The sequence below is a fragment of the Molothrus aeneus genome, chromosome Z (genome assembly GCF_037042795.1).
Source record: "Molothrus aeneus isolate 106 chromosome Z, BPBGC_Maene_1.0, whole genome shotgun sequence".
NCBI classification, from domain to species: Eukaryota; Metazoa; Chordata; class Aves; order Passeriformes; family Icteridae; genus Molothrus; species Molothrus aeneus.
Window position 1 is genome coordinate 37,734,068 of NC_089680.1, and position 21,387 is coordinate 37,755,454.

The window sequence follows — 21,387 nt, forward strand, 5'->3', positions numbered from 1 at the left end:
TTTGAAATTTGCTCCCAAGTGCCACTGCCCTTCCCTGAGATGAAATGAGCCATTTGGATGTTAGATGTTTGATCTGTGATAACTGCCTAGACCTCCCCTGTACCAGATAGAGACCTTGGAAAACAGGTAACTGGAAGCAGAGAACATGAAAATGGGGATGTGATCATATATCTCAGGCTTTGAACATTTTTTTCACTGTCTCTTAATGGTGTTCCTATGTTTTCCACATTTATTTGGCTCTGTACCCATGTTTGTCCTCTTCTTCCATTTTGCTCTTTCTCATGACATTTTCTGTTTCACTTTATATTCATGCAGTTGTCTTGTGACCACCCTTTTGATTTGCTATGCTGTCTGCCGCCAAGATGAACTTCAATACTTGCCCCTGGCTGGCACGACTAAAGCTCCACTACAGTGTGTCTTCTCTGTACATGCCTGCACAGCTTTGTCACTTTAGAAATACCCATGGACTTTTTAATAATGTGACTTTTTAAAGACAAATTGCACAGTATATTAGCCCTGAGTGTAATAGGGAAAATGGAGCAACACAGCCAAGATTTTATGAGTTCTGTAATACTGCTGATATTTTTGCCCCAAAGAGACAAACACTATCAGCAAGCTTCCCCTCCCAGAGCTCAGAAGAGATTCAAAAACATCTCAGAGTCTCACTAATTGAAAGCAACATACATCTCTTTGCAAGGAATGGGAAGGAAAGCATTTAAAACCTGTAGCTTCACACATCAGGGACTGGAGCAAGACACGCAACCCCTCCATTTTACTGAGGCATAGCACAAAGTGTTGATGCATAAACATTTTCAAATGAGAGAGAATGCCAAAGCCTCACAAGGCAGCAGACTGCAAGCCACAGTAGTGTGAGCTACAGATTTGGTTAGCTTCTTCAAACTGTCAGCTCCAAGGTTTGTTTTATCCGTCTCCCTCCCCCACACTGCTCGAACCCTACAAAGTCTGCTATGATTTGCACCTTTCCATAATCTCTGGATTTCTACAACAGTGCTGCATCCTAATCAGACCCTTTTGTCATGCTTCATGGTTCCAGCAAAATCATGCATTGTTTGGGTATGTGCAGGCTCTTCACCATTGTCTTGAGCCCTTGAGAAGAGAGCAACCCCACTGGCTGGGCTCAGCAAAGGTTATGATGGAATTTTGAGTCCTATGGTGTTCTCTGTCATTACACTCATGCAAAACAACACCTGTCACATCCTAGGGTGCACTTCCATTAGCAGGAAAGTCAAAGACTTGAGGTGATCAGAGAGCTACAGAGAGGTTCCTCCTTATGCACTGCCCTTCCAAGCAAGCAGACCCAAGGAAGGAGCCACAAGTCCCTGGGAAACCCACTGAGCACACCAGCCCTTCTGCAGAAACCACAGACTCATTCCCTCACACACACACTGCAAACCCTGACACCAGAGGCACACCAGAGGGGATAGGGGCTGATAATGTAGCCAACTCTCATGACTTTATCATGAATCTTGTAATGGGCAATGTTTATTTTAAAGTTCCTGGAGTCATAGTTTCATAGAGCTTGGAATAACTTCATCCTGGGAGCTGATGCTTAGTTATTATCCACTGTTTCCCTGAATCTATTCCAGTGGTGTGCCTTTCCTTCTGTGTTCTTCAGCTTTCCCACAGCAATTCTGCCTTTTGTCAGATCATCAAGCACTGCAACTGGGCTGCCCAGGGAAGTGGATGAGTCACCATCCCTGGAGGTATTTAAAAGCCATGTAGATGTGGGGATATGGGACATGATTTAGTGGTGCACTTCACAGGGCTGGGTTAAAGATCAGCCTTGATGATCTTAAAGGTCTCTTCCAACTTAGAAAATTCTATGACTCCATGACTAAAGCACATATTGCCCAGACAGAGCCACATTGCTAGTCAATCCATCTCATCTGCATGTATGATCTGTATCTCTCACTATGTTACCTACTACAGTTTTGTCACCATGGTAATTGTTGCAGGAAATGGGCCATGTTGGCTGACATTAATTGCACTGCCCTCAATTTCTGGTTGTTCCCACATCTGCTTTCTGGTGCCTGGCCTGTGTCTGTGTATGATTATGTGGGAAACCATACCATAACATATATTTAAGATAAAATAAATATTTGGTCCTTGTAGTTTCAAGGCAAAAGTTAAGATACCAAAAGCTTATTAAAAAATCCCATGGTTTACATCTTGGTATAATCTTATGGCTTTCAAGTTCCTTTTGTGAATGTCTGGAGCCTGCTTTCATGAACCAGCAATAAAGTTCTGGGGCTGAACAGTGGGAGTGGCCAGTGAATGGCTGGGGAATGGCACTGAGCCCCAAAAGGGCAACTTGGGGACAGTTTCTGAGCTGTCCTCAACCCTAGCTGAGGTGTCTCCCAGTCTGCCTGGTTCCTCAGCTTTGAGCTATTTCCTCAAAGCTGAGGAAATAGCTAAGAACATAGCTAAACCTCTGACAGGAGCACAAACACAGCTTGCAGGACTGGATGTGCAGCTGTTCGGCGCTACAGCACAGAGGAGGGACCACAACAGCTCAGCCCTGCTGCTGCCCCATGCTCATCACTGTGGGCAGCACCAGCCAGGAGCCACACTCCTCTGAACCTCTCCCCACAAACTCCTGCTGGCCAGCTTCTCTTACTTAACAGCATTCACACTGTGTGTAAATTCCCAGATTAGTAAATAAAAAATATGAGCTTTCTGCCAATTACCAAGGGGCGGGAATGTGCATTAAAGTAAGTGAACTGAAATTCTGTCCTACAGAAAGAGTGGCTGCCCCTTCTGCAGTGATGACCAAATGGTGACCAGGATCTGCACACCAGTAACAGCTGGGATCATGCCTGAGTGTAGGACCTTTATCAGCCTCCAGACCCCTCATGCCTTATGGGCTCACTGTACATCTGCAACAAAAGCAGAGTTAGGAGAATTGAAAATATCCGAGACCGATCCTTGCTGTGTGAACAATCAGAATCCCCAGGTTAGATGCCATCAGCTTCAAGGAGTGAAATTTGTAATACCTCACATACCATTGCTGCATACAGAAACCCCAAAAAGAAGCAACTTTCAGGGGGAAAGTTTCCCTGGGGAGGCTCCTGGCATACAGGAATGCAGCACAAGGGAGAATTCACAGGAAACTTGGTCAGAACCGGAATCTCCTGTTAAACTTGATGTGTGTCAGTTCCTGTTTAAACAAAATGTATAGTCTCCAGCTAGCCACAGTGGTTAGTTAATCTCTGTGTTTTGTTACTACTCAAAACCCTGAGCAAGCCTGCACTTCTGTGGTATCTGTGGTAAAGGGACAGGACAAGGCTAAAATAATCTAAAGACAAACAGAAGATAAGATGAGAAAAGGAGGCAAAAATGAAAGGTTACAAATTTTGCAACAGGTCATTGAGCCACAGTGCAACCAAGTGTAGACATCAGTGCATCTAATATCCGGTCTAGTGTCTGTTTCCCATTAGCTTAGCAAGCTCCTGAGAGAGAGCACAACTACTGTGTCACCCACAAAGTTAAAGTAAATATATGTATCTGTACAACCTATAGGATTTTTATGTTATACAAAATGACCAATTTGAGTAAACATTTAAAAAGCTTGGATACTCCAAAGGGACCATCTTTTGCTCAGGTTTTTTGAGATTTCCTGAAATTCATCAGAAAGCTGTTCAGTGGCAGAAGCTGGTCAATGAGAACAGTGGTATCGGTCTGGTAGCCAGTTTCTGGAGTCAAGCAAAGTAAAACAGACTCTTTCCACAGAGACAATTCAAGAAGACAGTTCTTTCTTTATCCAAATCGCTTTTAGAAACAAATTTACAGATTTTTAAAACTAGCTCAGACAAACCACCCCTAACACAGATTTAATCAAAACCAAGAAATCTCTGAAATACTGATGCAAGCATTTGTACAGTGAAGACCCTATGAAACTGGGTTTATAGGGTTTATGGGATTTATGGAAAGATCATAGCAAGAAGACATTCATTTCTATTCTCAGATGCCATCTCTTCTTCCATTCATCGTCATCTGTCTTCAGGATATGATGATTTTCTATGTTGTCTTTCTTGCTTGCTTTTCTACTACAAATCAGCAAAAAACTTTTCTGCAAGTTCCTATTCTGCTTTTATATCAATAAACTGTGTAGGCAATCTTCCCCTTTTATAAGCTGTAGAGTTAAAACACAAAAGAAAAATTAATTGAGGTGAAATCTTTTTTAAGTGAATGAATGTGTGTAAAATTTCCCATTAAGACCTACAACTGTAAAAAAGAGCTAGGTCTGGTTGCTCTCAAGGGCAAAACTTGCAAGCTGTCTTACTCACTTAACTTTCCAGATGGTTCGTGTTGCAAAATAAGTAGGGACAATTGCTTCTGTACCCCCATGCAATACTTTTAGAGAAATGCGAGCACAAAGAAAAGAAATACCAGAAGTTTGTACAGGAAATGCTTGCTTAAAATTCAGCTTCTTTGCTTGCAGGATTTGGATAATGCTAAATTCCCTATGCTCCCTCAAGCCAGAGGCTGCGCTTTTGCAGATGACACTGACCCCAGTGAGCAGAAATACCACCAGTGGGAGACCAGACTGAACTCGGGGTGTGTGCCACACTGATGTCAAGGGAGATGAAGGACACACCTCTGCCTGAACTGAAGAGGGGAAAATAAACCAACAGTCATCATTAGAACACTTCATAAAATAGATCTTTCCATTCTGTCAGCAGAAGCAAAGCAGATTCATTCCACACCCCTGGCTAGTTTTGCTCTCCTCACTTATCATACAGTGTCATTTTTTTGGCTCCTGACCAGCCCATTCAGGGCTTTGAAGGTGCTTAAACTCACAAGAAAAATCAACAGCTATTTGTCTAACATTGTTCTGACCCACACTGCTGTATAATGTTTCCATGAAATTAAGTTTCTTTATTACTGTTCATGACATTCCTGCTTTTTTAGTATTTAGACAAACCTTTCAATGCAAGAGTCTTAGGTGGGAAAAAAAAGAGTGAAACTAAATTTTACATATTTAGTTCCACTTGTTCTGAGCTGAATTAGCTACAAGCACCCTTTACCCAAATGGCACAGCACTACCTGCTTGATTTTGCAAGAAAATGGAGTGTTTCTTGAATAGAATATGCCAGTCTGAGCTCCTAGGGCTTTTGCAGTGCTCCATCTCTATAGAACTACTTTCAGCTTATTCTTCTTGTTGCTATGGCTATCCAAACTGGTCAAGTTCATTGGGACATGAGCAGGAATTGACAGGTATTTTAACACATGTCATCAAAACAGGCTCTGCAACCACAGACCAAGTACTTTCAAGACTATTTCAATGCTTTCCATATGGGAAAGCAGATGTAGAGAGAAGTGGTGGAGAAATACTCTGACCATAGAAATGGGAGCAAGGGCCTGCACTCTCTGAACATCAGTCCAGTGCACTCTGGGACTAAGGCACTTCTTTACACTACATGACCATAAAATGTCTCTGAATCAGCAATAATTCTCATACCAGAAAATGAGTTTGCATTTTATTACAGACAAGGTAATTAATAACCAAATGGCAAAGAAATCACACGGAGGCACAGCCATTGGTCTCTGTGCCAGACATGTATTACCAGAACACTGAGGTGACTGATTCCCACGGGGTCCCTGTGCCCATGCAGGGCAGAGGAAGGACACTGCCTGTGGAATGAATGGCTGTATTACATCTCACAGCTGAAAATGTGTGGCCTTGTGGTACAGAGGTGTCCCCAGAACAAACAGGCTGACAACAGGCTCACTCACTGCTGGGCTGCTCATGCCTTCATCTCAACCCAACGTGTTGAGTCGTTCCCCCCTCCCTATCACACTGTGACAAGGGGACTGAGCTCCTGCTCACAGCTGGGACACCACAGCACAGTGAGGTGGGCTGGGGACACTGAGGTGCAGATACAGTGGCAGCTCCACTGCCTTGAATTGCCACAGTGTCTTCTGTGGCCTCCTGCAAATTAGACCCAGGTATCTCAGGAAACAGAGAGAAAGAGGAACCTACAGAGAATCTCCACATATTTTAAGTGGTTTTCCTAGCAATTAAAATGCTGCAGCATGATCACGCACAAAATCCAGTTCTCCATGGCAATATTAAATCACATTTACCATGAGGCCATGTCTTCTCTCCTGCAGCTCTTGTCCTGCCCATTGCAAGCTTTCAGAAGTGATGGTGGGTCTTACCGGAGGGTAGAACCAGGCCCTTTTGGCTCTATCTCCCAACAGGCTTCTTTGCCCACGGGGTATCTCCAGCCACTACAGCTCCTTACCTTCTTTCACATCCAGCACTGCCTTTCCCTTCATGCCTAGCCTTTTTATAGAAGAGCTCTCCAAAATAATCAGGATTTTTAGGTCTGTGTGCCTTTCCCTCAACTCCCTGAAGGCCTAAGGGTCTTTGTTTGTGAACTGCAGTAGGCTTGACCCTAGCATAGAGTAGCAGTAAATGCACTCTTTCCAAAATTTTTCCTGTGGCAGCAGTTGTAGTTAGCATTATTCAAACACTATTCAACATCTGCCCTGAACGAGGGAGGGACTACACCACAAAATAGTAGTGCTCAGACACTACCATAGCACACAGGACGCAGGCTGAATTACAGTTCTGCTGATGTTTCTTGGCATTTGGGTGTTCAACTGAAAATTCAATCACTCTCACAGATTTTCTGTCATAATGCATGCACACACTGAGGTTTTAAGAACCATGTATAGGAATTTGAAGTCTTTCATCCATCAGAATGGATGCAGGAGCCCTGCCAATGCCCATAAGCAGTGGGATTTCTAAAGCCATCTTTGCTTTGAAATTAATCAGACTATGTACACTACTCATCCATCATCATTCTGTAATTACTCAGTCAGAAAGGCTTAGTCTGAGGTGATCTTGCCTAACCATGTTCTCCTGCTGCCTTTAAGTGCTGCACTTTCTGCTTCATTCTTCCCACTGCTGTCACAGCATTGCTGGGCTTTGCCAGAGATTAAGGTTTCATTGTGCAGGACACTGTTCTGCCACCGAAGAGAGAATGTCTGCCACTAAGCACTTAAGTCTAAATCGACTGGACAGATAAAGGGGTCCAGAGAGGGTGTACTGCTGCCTCCCTTCAGTAGAAGAAGAAAGAACTGTAGGCACAGACATTACCATAAAATCACATTGGAGATCTCTAACAGAAATAGATTTGTAGCCCCAGCTTTTCTCTCAGCATTGTAGAATAAGACCATCCTTTTTCTTGTTTGCTCTCAGTCTCGAAACAATGCTTTGGGGAACTTTTTTTGAGGTGTGGAGTTTCTTTCCTTTTTTTCCCCTCTTTCCAAAAATACAGTTGCTATGTGTGATTTAATACTCAGTTTTGAAAACAGGTTTGCACTGCTGTCCTGTTAAAACACCTTTCTTGCATGCTTTGGATTCTTGCATGCTTGTGCTTGTCACCTTTAACATAAAACATGCATAGCTCTCAAACATGATGTGAAGAGCTCAGCTACGGCCTCTGCAGGGATCTCTGCAGAGATCAGGCTGACCCTGAGACAGTGCTCTGATTATTTTGATTGCCTAGAGGTCTCCATCAACCTACAGGAAACTGGCCACAGTGGTTTTGGGCTTTTTCCACTCTAAATAGCTGTTTGAACTGCAGAGAACCAAAATAATTAGGTTGGAAATAACTGTTAATAAAGAAGCATAGTTTTCACTTAGAAAAGAAAAATACTAAAGAAAAGCCCATAAAATGCTGGTTAGTGCAGTTATTGGAAGGCATACTAGCCCCTCTCTCCTATCCACATAAAAGTTATCTTCAAAAAGGCATGATATTACTCCCAAAAAAGGAAGTACATGTTTTCATTTGTGTGGTTACAGCACAGCTGTGGGCTGTTCTCTACTTTGTGAACCGAAAACCAGATCTGGTGCGTGGCTTGAAATGTCATGAAGAGATTCACATTTGAAAACACTAAAAACTTTACAGTCTTTGATGATCAGGATGTAAAAGGATTATCTGATTATGTATGGATTGGCAGATCTTGGTATTTTATCATGAGTCCAATGGTACATCACAATTTTATTTCTGAAAATCCCTCATGCCAAATCTTGTAAACAGATAAAGGTCTAAGCTTTCATTGCAAAAAAAAAAAAAAGAGAGATTTCTCTTCTATTTATGTTGAGGGAAAACATGACCTTAACTGCTTCTAATAATACCTACAATATAACTAAAAAATCCCACCATGGAATCATGGAATTTGCTTTTTAAGACAATCTACTGATACATTGAACACATACTTCTGGCTTTAAATTGACTGTGGTTAGCAACTCTGCAAACCATTTATGATACAAATGCACAAAAACAATGACAAAACAGAAAAATCTGGAGAAAATGTTCAGCTTTCACCAGCTGGTGCACTGAGAAGCTGCAATTCTTGTCGATGTGCCATGTGTTTACAGACCTGACAGTGGCATCGCATTTGGACTGTTTGACTTGAGTTAGAAACAGCTTCCCTTTCTCCTCTGACACAATGTGGTCTTTACTGGCTGAGCATGCACACAGCCTTCCTCCTTCTTCCTGCCCAATGAGCCAGGTGCATGGGAAACATACAAGATTTGTAGAGTTCACTGCAGGCTAAAGAAGGCTGAGGACCTCTGCATTGAAGGTGCTCACAGTTACTGATCGATCTGATCCATGTGGTATTCTGTGTCCAGGGTCATGAGACATGGCCTGGATTTCTTCTGCCTCTTGTTTACCTCAGGCAGGAATAGCCTCTGTAGTATGCGCTTGCCATTTGTCTTGTCCTTAGCCTTCCAAGGAGGAGCCCATCAAAACCTTTCCACGTCCTTATGGGGAAGAGTTGTCCCCTTTAACTCTTCCACAGGCGAGAGCAGGCTGCCATTTCAAAAGAGCCATCACAATGTTGACAAAACTCTCGTGGTTCACATTCCTTGTTTACACTGATGGAGTTTGGGAAGGTTATGCTGGAGACTATTGTGCCATACGTGCACACTGTCTACATAGCAGCAACTTGCAAAACACAATTGCGCTGTTTAAGTGTGTTATATAATTAGGGCAAGCAAGGATCTGGCCCTGCATGCTGTTACAGTGCTGTCCTGCTCATCATTTCTGAGATCTATAGCACCAGGGAACATGATACCACCAGTCTGTAGTTTTCAAACTTAAACAAAGTATTTTGTTGGATTGGTGACCAAACTAATTTTTATGACATGTCATTTCTGTAAGGACATTGCTTTATTTCGCAGAAGGGTTTCCCATAGATAATGGTTGTTAGCTGGCTGAGTTGGAATCTGGCAGGATTAAGGAAATCTAAACTGACAGCTGGTTTTGTGCAAGGAAGCATAATGTGGCTGTTGTTACAGGAGGCGATGTGGGATGCTTGTGCACAAATGCATGACAAGGGGGCTTGCTCTTAGCTGTCTATGTAAGTGCAGCTTAGCAGTTAAAGCAGCATAGAAGGGCTAAATGCCTTGCAGAGAAAACTTCATGTGACTTTTTCATGTGGCTGTGAATATGATTATGTTTTTACTTTCACTATAGTTGTCAGAAACAGATGTTTGAACTCTGGTCAAAACAAAAAGGAGCCACATTGCCAATTACCTTAAAGAGAAGCCAAGGCAGCTCACCACTAAAGACTGAGGATCTTAGCAAAAGGAACAGATTGCCTCTCCAGATAACAGCCCAGCTTGTAGGTCTGCACAACTGATACAGCAGGACTGATGAGTCTTATCAGAAACAGCACCTCAGATGCTGACTTTTCATTCGCCAGCTCCAAGGTTTTATTTTCTCCAAGCAAACTGCCCCGCAACTGTTAAGCACAGACATTTGAAAACAAACACAGTTGTTTCAATGGGACTGCACAGCTCAGTGCTCAGAGGCAGTACTGCCACTTCTGCTGAGCTCTGCAGGCATGAAGGTGCTGAAGGTGCCTATCTGGAAACACAAAGCATTTCTCTAGGGGTTTCTCAGTCAGAAGAGATTTTACCATATCAGTTGAGCTCACAGAAGAAAAATATTAGAAATTGCTTTATTAAAGGTCTGTGTAAAATCACATGCTTTGACATGTTTTGCACAAGTTTGACACTAATGCAGCTATGATGAATACCCCAAAGTAACATTTAATTTCCATCAGTCTCAGTGAGGCCTGGGATTTACAAAGTTCTCAGTACAATGATGTTTTGGTGACATAGACATAATTGGGGCATAAATGTACTTACATGGGACTGATACTTGCCAGTATTGACTAAAACAAAAATGGGAAAGTTGGAAGCCATGAAAGCAGAGAGACATAATAAAGCAGTGATAGTGATATATACTGAAGCCCCCAGAGTTGGTGTCTGGCATAAAACACAGTGAAGCAGAGCAGGGCAGACAAAGAATCAGGAGCTCATTTGCCCATGAAAGCTACAAATCTGGGTGCACCTTGCCCCTACTCTGGCACATGGAGGACACAATTACCTGGCTGAGTGAACAAGTCTGAAAGGCATCCAGAGCATCAGGGTAGACTGAAGACCAAGCAGCCTTAGGGTGTATTTTGGACTTCTGCAGCTCCCAAGACCCAGAGCAAACTATCCTGGAAATAAGGCTATTCCAGAGAGCATAGAGTGTCAGGTAGGCCCTGCTGGGCTTGTGCAAATGAAGGACAGAATGCTGGTATCAAGAAATACAAGATTTGCCTTTTCCCCCAATGAGAAGAAATTACTGCAGGATTCCCCCCACATACCCTTGTAAACCAAAGTCAGATGTGCCCACAAAGTTGCTGACCCAGGTGGTGTAACCTCAGGACTTCCACATTTGGCCATTCTGGGAATTGCTTACAGAATGGGAACATGGGGATAATTATCTCCCACCTCATCCTGCAGCTTCAGCATTAGAGGCAGCTCGATTCCCTCTCAGCCATATTCTGCAACAAGATCCTTTCCCTTCACAATTCTGTGATGCAATGATATATGAGACACCTTGGCTGTGAAGTTTCAGGTTTATACTGCTGTTTGGAATAGAAATATGGCACAGATTGCTTTCACATTAACCTAACATAAACTTAGGAGAAAAGAAGATTGTAATAAACAAGAAAAATAAGTTTAAAAAGCAAGATTCAAATTTGTTTGAAATATGTCTCTTAGTATCATGCAGATCCTTCAAAGTCATATTTTCTTCCTTAGCAGTTTGTGGATCCCTTATTTTAAATTTTCTTCATATGTTGCACTTGCTGGAAAATAAGTTCTGGTCTTCTCCTGTGGAAAATCTCCTTCCAAACTGCTGTATTTTAATGGTTCACTTCCACTAATTCAAGTCACTATCTGACGATAATTAATCCAGCTATTCTGCACAGACAGTTTATCTTGTTTTCTTTACTGATGTTGGTAGCAAAATTTGTGTGGATTAATAATACACAAATATGTTCTCTTTTCACTGAAGTAAGGGTCAAACCAGCAAATCTTTGACCTGGATTTTTAACTCTGAAAGCAGAAAGTGTGCTAAAAGCTTATTTAAATGATACAGCTGCTGAAGAACTGATACAGCTGCTGGAAAGTATAATTGTAGAGATTAAGTTGCTACTTTCACCACAAAATATTACTGATATTTTCACAGCTAAGCTTTTGCAAAGCATATTTGAGCATGGGTCACTGAAAATTGTAGAGGTACTTTTTGCTTTCTAATGAAGTCAAGAAACCATCCTGACTTGCCACAAATATAAACAAGCACCAGGAATTCATGTGGAAGCTGGGAGGATACATCATCCAGTTTTATTTCCTGAATAAACCAGCTGTGTGAGAACCAGGATATAACTTTAGGAAGGGCAACAATTCTCCGCTTCATGGACTTGACTGAACACATTTTAATGAGAAAATGCCAGTTCAGTGGTACTGATTAATTCCACATGTTTTCTTGTTTCCTGTTCGTTATGTTTACCTTTGGGCGTTACCACCCAGGCTTCTGCTGGAAAAAGAGGCACAGCCTGTGCTCCTGTGTCATCCAAAGGCCCATGCTGGGCCCCGTGCTGGGTGTCAGAGCACCCTCCACGAGCATCCGCAGGGTCCAGACTGATATCACCTCCAGAGCTGCACGATGCTGTCCCTGCACGCTCCCAGCAGAGACAGACATTTTGGATACTGCCTGCTTTCCTCCTACACCCCCTAATATGCTGTTCCAGACACTTCTGATTGATTGTACAAGCGTCCTTTAGTTTCTAGTTTCTCCAAATTGACCTCTGAATCTTTAGACTCAATTTGCCACTTTATTTCATTACAGATCCTGTTGGATTCGAGTATTTTCTCCCACTGCAGTCAATTATAGACTAGTATCAAGTTTCTTCTTTATTTTCTCTCCAATATACAAAAGCTGTACAAGGCTTTTGAAGCTGATATGGCTGGATCTCATCCTCAGTGTGAAAAGCCTGCACTTCAATAATTTTTCTCTTAGTATCTTTTAAATTAGGAATATAAAATATTAAAAACACAGAAAAATTAACACACTACTTCTTTTTAACACTCTTATTGCAGCTTTTATCAATGCATCCTATAGATACATAGCCCAGCTATGATAGGGTACAATTTATGTAATTGGGTATCCATTTTATTTATTTTTTATGAGTACATCTAAATGAACACCCAGTCAAACTCAAAAAGAAAATGAAGTTCTACATACTACTTTTTATTTACCTAGGAATCAACAATCAAAAATTAGGAACCAAAAATAGTCTAATATGTGAAAATCCTGTACTAGATTGGCTAACTTAAAATTTAAAGCACAAAACTTGTCTCAAATCAGAACAGAGAGAGGTTAGTAATAACCTGAAATTTACGAGGTATTGGAAGGAATACCTTGTAATGTAAGCGATTCAAGGAGAGGGTGTTCCTCTCACATTGAAAACAGCTTCCCAGAATATTGTTCTGTATCTTTTAGATGAATTCTCTTAAGAATGATGGGGTCCGTCTGGTTTGGTGCACAACATAGCTAAATGAGGTGAGAGATTTTGCAGCAAACAACTGCCCAATGTAAAGAAGGTAGCAATTATGGAATATTCCTGAACAGCAAGAGAAAAGAAAGGAAGAGCCATTGCATTGGATTTGTGACAGATTTATGTTTGAAGAGGCCTGTCAATCTAAAAATGGTGAAGATGTATCATCAGCCAAATGTTGCATTATTGGAGAATTAGCCTTGAAGTTTTCTGAATCCCTCAGACACACAGAGGAGCAGGCTGGTTTCCCAAAGGTGGGGTCAGAAAATGTGACATTCTTCTACTAACCCTACTGGATGACACTGGGAAAGCAACTTCGCCTCTCTGGAAAGATTTTGGAGGCTCTGTATGGCAGAGATTGCTACTGTTTGTAGGGGCTCAGCTGAGATCTGCAGAAACCCTTGGACATGAAACAGCATTGTCAGGAAAATTAAACTACAAACACCAGAGGTTTATGTCCAAAAAGGAGACAGAGGAGTCCTTTCTGGCTTTATTTGAATAAAGGGAGAGGCCATGGGGCATTCCCCTGGGATCTCTCAAATTTTTGGAGGACACAGCTTTCCTTTTTATTTTAATTTCTGGGCTGCATTTCCCTTCCCTCTTTCCCCACTGGCTGAGGTACTCGAGAGGTAGAGACTCCCAATATGCCTGATACCAAAGATTTCCCTCTAATGTATAACCCTCCCTTTTAATTTTTAATTCTTACAGAATTTAGGGGTTTTTCTTCCCCATTGTTTCTTTCATCTTTCAACGTCTAGTTTGGTTTATCAGCAAACCTGAAGTTTATTCGTAAAAGCAAATATCTTTTTCCATTCATCAATCAGCGGAATCCTTCCCACTGTTCCTTTCATCTCCCAGCGCTAGTTTTATCTACCAGCAGACCCACAGCTTGCTTGCAAAGACAAATCCGCTATTCCTCTCAGCACTAAACCCCTGCTCGGCCCCCAGAGGGACAGTGGGGTCCGTGCTGCCCGGTGCCCGCGGTGCCCGGTGCCTGCTGCCCGCGGTGCCCAGTGCCCGCGGTGCCCGGTGCCTGCTGCCCGCGGTGCCCGGTGCCCGCGGTGCCCGGTGCCTGCTGCCCGCGGTGCCCGGTGCCCGCGGTGCCCGGTGCCCGCGGTGCCCGGTGCCTGCTGCCCGCGGTGCCCGGTGCCCGCGGTGCCCGGTGCCTGCTGCCCGCAGTGCCCGGTGCCTGCTGCCCGCAGTGCCCGGTGCCTGCTGCCCGCAGTGCCCGGTGCGCGCGGTGCCCGGTGCCTGCTGCCCGCAGTGCCCGGTGCGCGCGGTGCCCGGTGCCTGCTGCCCGCGGTGCCCGGTGCCCGCGGTGCCCGGTGCCTGCTGCCCGCAGTGCCCGGTGCGCGCGGTGCCCGGTGCGCGCGGTGCCCGGTGCCTGCTGCCCGCAGTGCCCGGTGCCCGCGGTGCCCGGTGCCTGCTGCCCGCGGTGCCCGGGGCGCGCGGTGCCCGGTGCCTGCTGCCCGCGGTGCCCGGGGCGCTGCCCGCGGTGCCCGGTGCCCGGTGCGCGCGGTGCCCGGTGCCTGCTGCCCGCGGTGCCCGGGGCGCTGCCCGCGGTGCCCGGTGCCCGCGGTGCCCGGGGCGCTGCCGCCGCTCGGGCGCTCGGCGGGGCTGCTGTGCTGGGGCGCCCCGACCTCTGCTGGCCGCAGGCAGCGCCCGCGCCGCCGCTCCCGCGGGGAAAACGGGAGGAAACAGGAAAGGGTGTGCTAGCCCTGGTGCGGTTTCTGCCCCAGTTCTGGCTGCTCGCCTAATCTCTTCATACTTTCCCAGGGGAATAGCGTGTTTGGTACTGAAACGGCTGTGTGGTGCTTCCGTGGGCATCCAGCAGCTCCTGAGGTTGTTTTTCCATGGATTAATTATTTCACATGCATGACTTGGCAGAGGTATTCCTTTCCTGTTGTAGGGAATTTTGTCAAACTTTAAATGTTGAACTGAAATTTTCCATGCTAGGGACTTTACCCCTCCCCGGGCCATTTTTACTCCTAGAGGGCTCGGGCGGAGGGAAAGGGTTTTGAGTGTATCCAAACATAATTGTGCTGCTACTGACATGTTCTCTCAAAGTGTTTAAACTCTGGAAACTGAAAGAGCATCACTTGAGTTTTTGATGAGGTGAGGCAGAAATGCTTTGCGTGAGGCCTGTCACCTTTTGGCAGAGGTACAGACCTTTCAAATCTACAATTTACTTGTCCTTGGTAGTTCCTAGCACATCTTGGCACTTTTTACTGAAGATTTTGCTTATTACAATGTGTGATCTAGATTGAAGCTCTCTACACACTTTTACTTGTGGTCTTAACCATGGCTACCCTAGGTTACATCAGGTCTCCAAGTCCCAGCTTGGGAACTGGGTGACATAATTAAGAAACTGGCTAGATGAGGAAGAAGGTGGGAGACAAGAAATTACAACACAGAAGGGTCATGCTGGGAAGGAGCAGCATGTGCCCTTGTCCTTTCCATGTCAGGACAGAAGCTAAGTTGGTTCTCTACATACATCCATGCCTTGTAATCAGCTCTGGCCACGGCATCCCTGGTCAGTGCCTGTCCTGCAGAACCTGCTCTACACTGCATTAGCTAGGATGAAAGGCTGCCTCTGGAGTTTGGGATGGCCTAGCTGCAGTGAAAAGATGCTGCGTATCAAAAACAAGCAGTGAGGCAGAGAGTGATAGCCAGTATGGCAGGGTAATCACAGCTACACTGACACTGCTGCTGCTGTTGCTTTTAGCACTGTGTAAAAATGCACACGAGGAGAAGGCACATCCTTAGTGCCCCAAAACTGGGACTCCACAGTTTGGCCAAGCTTTGTTCCAGCTTGTGAGTGATATGGCTGTAACTCTCTTCCTCTTTCAAAATTTGGAAAAAACAGTTCATCTCTGCAACTTGAGGAGGGGCATGGAGCTGTAAAATGAAAATCTCTTTGTACTTTATTTAAGAATGGAGATCCATCAAATATATCAGCTTGGCTTTTACCTCTGCTGCAATATATTTTGGATTTGAGATTAATGAAAAGTAATTTGTTATAAGATTTCTGTTGTGATACACAAAGGAAAGCATAGTTTGTTCTGACCTCCTTTAGGATGAAAGTATACATATCCAGCTCCTTTTCTTTGGTGGCAAACAAAATGAATAGCCCAAAATATATGCAAGATTTATATAGAGAGTTCATATTTAAGAAAAGTGTAGTGTAATGAGAATTGCCCATATATAGAGATCAAAGTTAATATACTGGACAAAAGAGTAAAGGAAATTATCCCTATCTTCTGTTCAGTCAAGTCACTAAATTCAGGTGTGTCATTGTGTCAGTAGTGTTTGATTTGAGGACTTCATTATTAAGTGATTGCTCAACATCTGTAGACATTGGTATAATGAATCTTGCTGCTTTCTGAAGTCTACATCCTACAAATCTTCTTTATATTACTTGTTTTCCTAAATTATCCTTTAGGAGTAAAGCCAAAAAAATTAAACCAGATCAAAACCAAGCTCCTTCTTCCAGCAAGAAGAGAGTATTTCTAGTTTAAAATAACCACCTTTCTGTACAGGAGTACTGTGCAATGTCTGTGCATCTGTGTGCATTGCAGAGTGCAGTGCATACTCAAGAATTGTGCCAAGGAAGGTGTATACTAAAACATCATAAAGGAGTGACCTATTGCATACCCTCAAACTGATAATCTGGCTGAATTTTCTTTCTGGAAAGGCTCCTAGACTTAGAAAGGTGAATATGTTTTCACTGTTTAAAAGGCACAAACCGACGGCCTGAGGTATTGATACTTGCCTTGTGTTGATTACTGAACAGAAGAACTAATTGTTCTATAGGGCCTATAAAAAAACTACATATTCAAGAAATTCTCTACTTGTGGAAGCCCAGTTACCATGTTTGTATATACAAATAAGCACATTGTTCACCAAACATTTGTGTGTGTCAAAAATTTAATTAACAAATCTTCACTCAAAATTATAACCCATTCATGTCATGAGTATATTTGCCATGTCTTTTGTGAGTCTCTGCCTTTCATGTTGAAAAATATAGTTAATAATGTCGTTAAAATATGGTGCCTAAACTGTGCATAGGGAAGCACAATTGGGCCCTTGATGTTATTTACATCATAAGAGGGGTTCATTGCTGGGAGAAGTCTTTATAATATTTTACTGCAGATGGAAAATGCTTGTAGCCCAGTGAGGGCTGAGTGTGACATGATTCCCAGAAATTAAATACCCCAGAGAGAAAGTTATACAATTAATCATCAACTTTTGTGTTACCACTCAGCAAGATTTTTATTTTTTCATACTGAGAGACTGAAGGGAGAAAAAACAGATCTTGAAGACACTATATCCAGCCATGCTTGCTTTATTTGGCTTTGAATTTGCCTGCACTTCAATAATTATAGAACATCTGGTTTCTCTGTTAATCAGAGAAAGCCTGTTTTATTCCCTTGACTTTTTAATAAGAAAAATGAATTTATTGCAGTTGGCCATATGAGAATCCACTGCAACAGTAACAGTTTGCAGGAACTGATCATGACATCATGCTGTTTGTGATACGCCTGTGTATGTGTGTGTGTGGGATGCTCACAATAGTTATTATTTTCCCATAGGATTGAAAACACATGCAGGAACTCCACTGCCAGGGACAGCCAGGACTGCATCATCTGCTTATCACTATGATGGCCAACTCAACACAGCCAGGGTAGGGAGAGGGATTCACTCATGTGAATAGTCCATGATAAATAGTTCATCTCATGATAAATAGTTCATCTCTTTAGTGATGTTCAAAAGAACTTTAAGATCAGACACAATCAAGACTTTGCTTCCTGAGATATCAACTTCTGATTCTCCATTCCTATCCAAACACTCATCCTCAGGCTTGATTTCCACCCCTGGGCATATATGGCCATTTGTTACAGCAGAGGGACAAGTTTCAAGTCCCACAGAGACTTTAAGCCTATTCAACTGGCCAGCAACAGTTCACCTCCCATTATGCAGAGAGGCTGGAAGCTTCCCTGTGCTCCCTTTGTCCTCCTCAGAGATGTTTTCATCACCACCACCTTGGTTATGCCCACATTTAGGGAACAGGAGAAGAAAATATAGCTGTTTCCTGTGACATCCAGCTGGAGCAATGGCAAGTGGTGGCAGACAGCAAGAAACAGAGCAAAGTCAGGACCTTTCACTTCATTTTAGCAACTCCAGTGTCAGACTGGGGACCTCCTGTTTCACCAGACCACAGACCATCACTGCAGTGAGGAAAGCAAACTGTGGTGCAAGAGCTCTTTGTGCATTAGGCAATTGATCTGCAGATAAGGATTTGGCACTTGGTTTTTACAGAGTTTCATTAAATACATATGAAAGTGCAGCAGCAGAGGAGATTAAACATTTGTGGTTTAATCAAAAATGTGGGAACTAATTTTCATCAAAAAATCTTCTCACTTGTTGCTTTCTCAGAGAATCCAAGAAAATTGTAATAACAGGTAAGGCAGCTAGTTTAAAATAGAGCCTAAAATGGTTTGTGGAACAACATTTCCAAAATGTGTCTCTTTTATTATCAGTAAAACCTATAGGAAAATACTTTAAAGTGGGTTGTTTTGATGTTGTGCCACACATATAAAAGCAGTACTGCCTCAGACTCTCAAAATATCATGAATTATGAATGCATTTAGGATGCAATAAGAGATCTTTAATGATTACCCTCATTGCACAAGGTCCTTCACTGCAGACAACAACAAAAGTGCCATGCTCCTGTCAGACCACTGCTGACTTCTGCTGACTTCCACCATGAAGGAGACTGCCTCTCTAACAGGCTCCAGGTCTCCCAGTCCTCCCAGGCTCCCTCAGCCAGTGCATTCCTCACCCTCTGGCAGGACCCCGTGCACACCACGCTGCCAAGCACCAGCAGGGCCATGGGGGCTGGGAGGTCATCCTCAGCAGCCATTGCACCAAGGGCATCCTGGCAGCAGTCCCCAAGGCTGTGCTTGCCCACTGCCCTGTGGGCCAAAGGAGCTGGATGCCTAGGATGGGCAATGGACAAGTGGAATCATCAGAGCCATGCTGGCATAGTCTGCAAAAGGCTGTGAGATACAAAAAGCTTCCTCCTGGCTCCCGTTGCAAAGGCCATCATTGCAATGGTCTTGGCTCTTCCCCAGTCTCTGTGTTCAATTTCAACTTTTTGCATTGTTGTGTTTTAAATCCCTGATTTCACAGACTTCATGGCCTTTTCCAAGCAATTTAGCTTTCATTTACTTACCTGGACACACACAAGAACATGTGGTTCCTGCCTTGCTGCTTCTGTCCCACATGAGGACAGCTCAGGTGTTCTAAGGTGATCTAAGGAATTGCCAATCAGTGCCTGGACCTGCAAATGACTGTGGGGATGAGGGAACTTCCTCTGACAGGACACCCGAGCTCCCCCAGCTAAAGTGACTCTCTCTGAAGCACGCTGGCTTTCCAAATGCACACTGGCTGAAAGAGGCACTGACACAAACAGAGGCTACCCTGTCACCGTGTGCCAAGTGTGCTGGCAAGGCTGGGGCCAAGCTGGTCTGCGTGAATGGCAGCGGTTCCTCTCAAATCCTGGCAGTCAGGAGGGCTCCCTTCACCCCCACCCACAGCCGCCCCATGGCCCAGCCATCTGGGAGGAGCTGGTGCTGCCACAGCAGCTGCTGGAGACCACGCATGGCACGGGGAATATGCTCTGCCAGCCACCGGGAATGTGCTCCGGGCCAAGGGCTGCGCTGGTCTCCAGATCCCCTCGGAGGAGCCGCACAGATTGTTCCTGCCGCACTGCCAGCTCGGGCTGCTGGGCAGTCTGCAGCTGACTGGGTGGAGATCTCGGTGGACCTGAGCAACTTCCTCCTGCAGCCAGTGCTAACAAAAGGCCTCTGTGGAGCCATGTAGAGCAGAGAACTGCCGCTGAGCGTGCAATGCTACTATTAAGGAATTAGCACGATGGGAAAATTATTTTGGCACCAAGCTTCAGCAATGTCTGGAACAGCAAGACAGGCATTCACTTCCACACCTTCTGATGTTCATAAGCAGTCTCTGCCACTACCTAGTTTTCTATTCAAGAGCTGGTCAGGGGAGGCAGGGAGTCAGTGCAGATAATATAGGCAAAATTAAGTATATTCACTAAAGCTCTTTAAACTGCAGCACTAAAAATAGTCCGGAAGGTAAAAACTTAATCTTACTGGATTTAGGATGCAGTAAAATTTTAAATGGGCACATGCTCTTGAGGGAATTGTTGTAAAAGAGGTTACATGGGCTTATAGAAGTTGAGATTCTTTCTAAATTTCACTCTTCTGTGTTTTTCCAAATGATAAAATCAGATGAAATCTTGAATGCTGTTAAGAATGACTGTGACACCAGACATGAAAGGACACTGTTGATCTTGCAATCTTCTCAAAACTCTGGCCAAGTTGTCAGATTTTAGTCAAAAAATTAATTGTGAGTTATTCACAGTAACAAGTCAGAGTCTGAATCTATTTTTAAATGGTCTTATTAAAATTTTCACTCAGTTTCTAAATCAAAGAGAAGACCTAATCTATTTCCAGACATTTCTCTGATTAGTTTCTCAGAAACATCATCTAACTGTATTAACACAGCTGCCAGAAGGGGCTTCCTTAATAAAATGTAGCCTTTATCAAAGGGGAAGAAAAGAAAATTTTATTAGTTTGTTGACCAGGGCATTTCTACAGATGGCATCTGGTTTACTGGTTTATGTCCTCATTCAGATCTGACTCTTGTCATTGTACTATTTGTATAGTTTAATTTTGCTAATATGATCATCTGAACTGATTATGGAGAGATACTAAAGAGGAAGCATATATGAAAGATCTTATTAAACAGCATTCCTGCATTATCTAAAACAGATGTAGTATTGTAAAACAAAAAAGCCTTTATTAAGCCTCCAAAGCTGTCTTTGTCCATCTGCATAAACTGGCAGGTTGCATGAAGACCTTTTTGTTATTTATAAATAGAATCATGCCTGAAATACAACCACACATCCAAACAATCTCTAATTTAGGAAGTTAAAGTCCTTGGTCTTGATATTCATCTTGCAGCTAAAGCCTGTCATTATTATCTGAGGTTTTACTGCTTGCTTCCTCTGTTTCTTCTTGTTATTTGTTTTTTACAAGTCCACCTCCAGTTAACCCTCACTCTTTCATTCATGTCATTGGCATCTTGTATGTGTTACGCTAGATAAATGCCGACATCCTCATCAAACTATGAAATGCACATGCTCCAAAGCCCCCAAGGCAATTCTGTTAGCCTTTACCTCCTCAGCATAAGATTTGCCCTGCATTGTCTTTCTCTTACAAATACAACATAATCTTATCTCATAAAAATACAATTCTCTTATCGATACTGCTTGTTAGGCTTCAGCAATTACCTTGTAAATCCAGAGCAGGAAGGCATCAAATGACCCTATCCTGCCTCCTGCTTGGGGGTGCAGTACCTCCA